Below are 5000 nucleotides of genomic sequence, written 5' to 3'. Positions count from 1 at the left end.
TACGAAACGATTGTATCTTATATTTTCAGAAATGACTCGCAACGTTTTACTTTTCACTTCGATCAGACGAGTCTTCTTTTATTTTTTCTTCCTTCCTTTGACATTCGAGTCGATTTAATACTCATCGAGGAAAAGAAAAACCTCTAGCAAAGAGTTCTATATCTCGATCGAAGAAATATGCGGTTTGTAGGAACGTTGACATTCCTCAGGTTTTTACTTTCAATCCGCGAATCACTTTTAACTCTTTCGTTTTGATCTTCGAGTTTGGCGTCGATTGAAATCTTTCGACGAGTGAAGGAAAGGTGACCAGGAAGGAAGGAGAGAAGGAGGAAAAAGAGAAGGTGATGACTGGGGGGGAGGGGGAGGGGAGGAGTAGGGAGGGGGGAGAGATTGATAAATGCAGAGTAAGACAAAAATAGAATGCGCTTTTTCCACGTTTTTCGATGTGAATTAGAACGGAAAATCGGCTTTCGCCAGGTCGGATTTGGAGTCGCGTGGGAAATCGTTTCTTCAAGGCGAATACGCTTGCGCCCTCGGCGAAATGGATTAAATTCGATCGCGAGAAGTCGCCAAGTCTTATGGGGAAAGGGAAGGGACGGGATAGAGGGGTGTCGTGAAACGGGAGGCTTTTGAAACGGAAGTAGAAAAGGAGAGCACGTGAATTCTCGCGATCGTATTCGCACGCCGTTGTTGTCCATTGATAAATTCTTTCTCAGTTACTTCCTCTCTCTTTCTCTCTGCCTACCTCTTAACTCTTTCTCTATCTATCTTTTTTCTTTGCTCTCTCTCTTCTCTCTCTCTCTCTCTCTCTCTCTCTCTCTCTCTTTCTCTTTCTCTCTTATATCCTACTATATCCACTCGCTCGTGTACGTTACCTATTGTCTTTCTCCTTTGTTCGAGATATTCAAAGCTTTCGATGAAGCCTCTGAGATCGGATACAAGTGATTCTATCGATATGTACATACGTGTTACCTGCATAGACATATTGAGAGACACACAACGCATAAGTAAATGTAACTTATTAGAATCGATCCCGCACTGTCACTTCTTTTACGAATCGTCTTTCTCCTTATTTCGTAATGATTTTCGCGATAAACGAAAGACTCTCTTTTTCTCTCTCTTTGAAGGAAAGTGTTTGCGTAATAATCAACGTGATAGGAAATATTTTTGTTTCCCATTCGCGATCAAGAATAATATCAAGAGTTTGATAAAGGGTGGACGGATGGCTGAGAGTTTTGTTGAATTGTATTTGAAAATCGATTCGATTCGAGATGCACCGATTCGTATGGCACTTTCTATAAATTATGCAAGGGACTACAAAAGGGACTCGAAAATCCATTAAATGGGAGAGAGAGAGAGAAAGAGAGAGAGAGAGAGAGAGAGAGAGAGAGAGAGAGAGAGAGAACATTTTCGAAGAATCCAATCGTCGATCGATCATCGTTGCATATAGTTTAGCTGATCTATATAAACGACGTTTAACGGTTACGCAAAGTGGTAAACGTCGTTTAGGAATATGCATATTTAATAGCTTTCGAGGTCCAAGCACAATTAGCATCGTGACGTTCTTGGAAGAAAACGAGAGATAGATAGAGAGAGAGAGAGAGAGAGAGAGAGAGAGAGAGAGAGAGAGAGAGAGAGAAAGAGAGAGCTTATTCGACAATGACACAGTATACATAGCCTCGGGTCTTTCGATGACAAGCGAAAAATCTTCACTTTTTTTTTTTCTCTCTGATTACATACATACAATCACGTGTGCATGAAAAGCTTGCCAGTTTAGTTTTGCTTGTCATTTCAAATGGCCTTCGAGATACGTATCTATTGCCTGATATCGAACGTGTTCGGTGTGAATAATAAAATTTATATTGAAAAAACTGCTGCATATGTGTGTATATATATATATATATGTATGTATCTATTAGGTTATTAATAATTATTTTTATATATTATTTTATATATACGTATATGTACACATACACACACGAATATCTCAGATGAATTTGAAATTAAAAATAATTGATTTCATCGCACTGGAGATAGAGAACTAAACGTTCGATTATCAGAAGCGATGCTAATTCAGCTACTCGCTTCCTATTGCCGTTTCGATGCGTGCATGACGTCGATAAGTGTATCGCTCTGACGAACGGCCGCGTCAGCTGCGTCTCGCTACGATTCCTTCCTGTCCGTAACACGAACGTATGTATGTATTCTGCCGATTTTGCGAGATATCGTCGACTACTTGTTAGCCGAGTAAATGTGAATGTGATTATGTATTCGCTTTCTCTATATTTGTGTGCGCGTGTGTGTTACTATAAATGTAAGAGTTATTGGACAGTTTGTTTCCCTCCTTTACGAAGGGATTCAATCGTTGAATTCTCTAACGTTCTCTAAGGACTTACGATTATTTAATTAGTTGATTAAAGAACGTTGGATAATGGAAGATTTATCTGTTAGAATATAAGTAAGAATATAAGGATTATGAATGATTATGATTAATAATGTGTTTATAATCGTCTTATATATTTTATATATATATATAAATGTATATATCTATATATATATATATATATATATATATATGAGTGTATATATGTATATATATACACATACTTAATACTTTTGTGTCATCAATACGATACGCAATCTTCTTCCTTTTTTTCTTTGAGTGATACTTGTTAAGCATAGCGAAGCTGTTCAATCGATATACTACCTGTATCTTTTTTGTTAAAAGTTAAAAAAGAAAACAGGTGGAATATATACGTGTATGATACTCCAGACTTATGCTCTGTTTTCTGAAGAATCTTAAGATAGTATGGTGAAAGAGAGAGGGAGAGAGAGAGAGAGAGAGAAAGACAGAGAGTTGGGTCGATCGTTGGAAACGATCGACCAAACCGCGCGGTGACCGAGGTTGTTGTTCACTGCCAAGCATGTCCCAAGGGCTGAACAGAGTAACTCCCGCTTTAAACGTGCATTTTCCTGAGCCCCTGCAGGTCTATCTTGCGATAATCACTCGGAGAGAGTCATTAACGTCACGTCACGCTGATTTTAAAGATGATTAGCTTCGTCGGAAAGTTCCTCCCGTCGCGCTTCCGAATTTCTTTTATAATAATTAAAAGGCGTAGGAGTATCAAGATTTGTTTCTATGCATGACGTTTAAATGGGTCGCAAAATCGATTACTATTCGATATAATATTCTACGTGAAAGAGGGGCTATAGAAAACCCGAAAGGATTATCTTCCCGTAAAGATTTTCTTTAATACTTATTGATAAAGACGGATAGATCAAAAAAAACTGGAACAGTTCTTTTTCTTCCCTTTTCTTTTCTTTTTTTTTCTTCTTTTCTTTTCTTTTCCTTACTTTTTTTTGTTTGTTTTTTTTTTCTTTTCTTTTCTTTTGATCGGATAATAATGAAAAATATTAAACATCGGAATTAAACCGATCGATCTTTGGACATGGATCGATCTAAGTACAAATTTAATTTTTTTCTCTGTTGTAATTAACGAGACAAAAGGGACCGATTGGTTTTCTACAAAGAACAGGACTACTGTATTCTAGTCGATGTTACATGAAAATATTAAAAAATTGTTCCTTTTAAAAGGAGTTAAAGATTGAAAATAATTCGAAGCTCGATTGAGAAACTAAGCTTCTTTTAAATTCTAGAGATAATTAAAATCGTTTCTTCGAGGAATCTTGAAAAATAAAATCGAGTATTAATTTTCGTTCTCCTTTCTTTTTTTTTTTTGGTTTTCCTTTACCTTTCACTTGAGATAATATATACTAATGAATCGTACAGTGTTCAGGATCGATATTCCAGCTGATCCATTTAGATAGAAATGAAAAATTTCGTGTTACTCTTAACGATAATAGTACGAGCACCGACAACTAGGCGTCTTAAATCTTCTTATACCAGTACCATCGTTGCCCGTAAAACCGTTAAAATTTCATTCTAGATGATGCTCCAACCCGATATTTTCCTTTTCCCTTTCCCTCTCTCTCTCTCTCTCTCTCTCTCTCTCTCTCTCTCTCTCTTTCACTCTCATTCTCTCTAGATAGGTCGCATCGAATGCGTATAAAACGATATTGACACTAGACGGTTGCAATTACGTTATTAACTACGCTAACCCATTTTAGCTTTATTGACTCGTATGATCATGCAATCGCGACGTTTAGACCTACTACATACAAACCTGTATCATTTTTGATGACACGATCGAGAAAATAATATGAAGAACTTGGCGATTCGTTAAGTATATTAAAAAACATTTTTTCCAGCATGAATATATCAAACAGAAAGATGAAAGAAATAAATAGGAACAGAAAAAAAGGGAATTAAAAAACGTCGAGAAATATTCACAAGAAAATAGGAAGAAAAAGAAGAAGAGAAAAAAAAAGAAAGAAAAATAATCAATGGGAATAGTGAATTATTCTTGTGATACTAACTATAATTGCGATTATATTAGAAAAGTATTAGTAATAACGCGTTGGTTTGCTTATTATCGTATTGTTATGCAATCGGAAGTATACGTATATATACTTGCACCACGATAGGCGTTTCGCTATTCAATTGCATTTCACAATGGAATATAATCGTCCTGGTAATACGGCACGCGTCGCTTTTCGGGCCTGGACGCCGATACTGGGATGTCCCGGGTGCTCCAAATCGATCCAACGATGGCGACGTCGCCATCGTTTCAATCCGACAACGGACAAGATTTTCCTATTGTTTCGGTCTACGAAAAATTTCGATTATTTATTTTCATTTGATATAAAATTTGTTTGTCTTTTTTTTTTCTCTCTCTCTCTCTCTTTTTCTTTTTTTCTTTTTTTTTTTTTTGACTCCGGTCAAAATTATTCAACATTTTTAAGGGCACTGGAACGGAATGAATTTCGATGTTATTTAATTATAAATATTTACTACACGCACATATATATATATATATTTCAAGTGAAAATTATTGTAATATGAAAGAAAATTGTTTAATATACATTTTTAATTGTTGATA

General features: G+C 36.0%; 1 protein-coding gene across 6 annotated transcripts in view; it reads left to right on the top strand.

Annotated features, from left to right (window-relative positions):
• The window catches only part of LOC122634844 (potassium voltage-gated channel protein Shaker), a 126806-nt gene that overhangs the window by 60359 nt on the left and 61447 nt on the right, over positions 1 to 5000 (top strand). The gene's annotated exons all lie outside the window — the stretch shown is intronic.

This window comes from Vespula pensylvanica, chromosome 16, assembly GCF_014466175.1.
Source record: "Vespula pensylvanica isolate Volc-1 chromosome 16, ASM1446617v1, whole genome shotgun sequence".
Classification (NCBI taxonomy): Eukaryota; Metazoa; Arthropoda; class Insecta; order Hymenoptera; family Vespidae; genus Vespula; species Vespula pensylvanica.
Note: the sequence above shows the minus strand (reverse complement) of the source record. Positions and strands in the feature narration are given on the sequence as shown.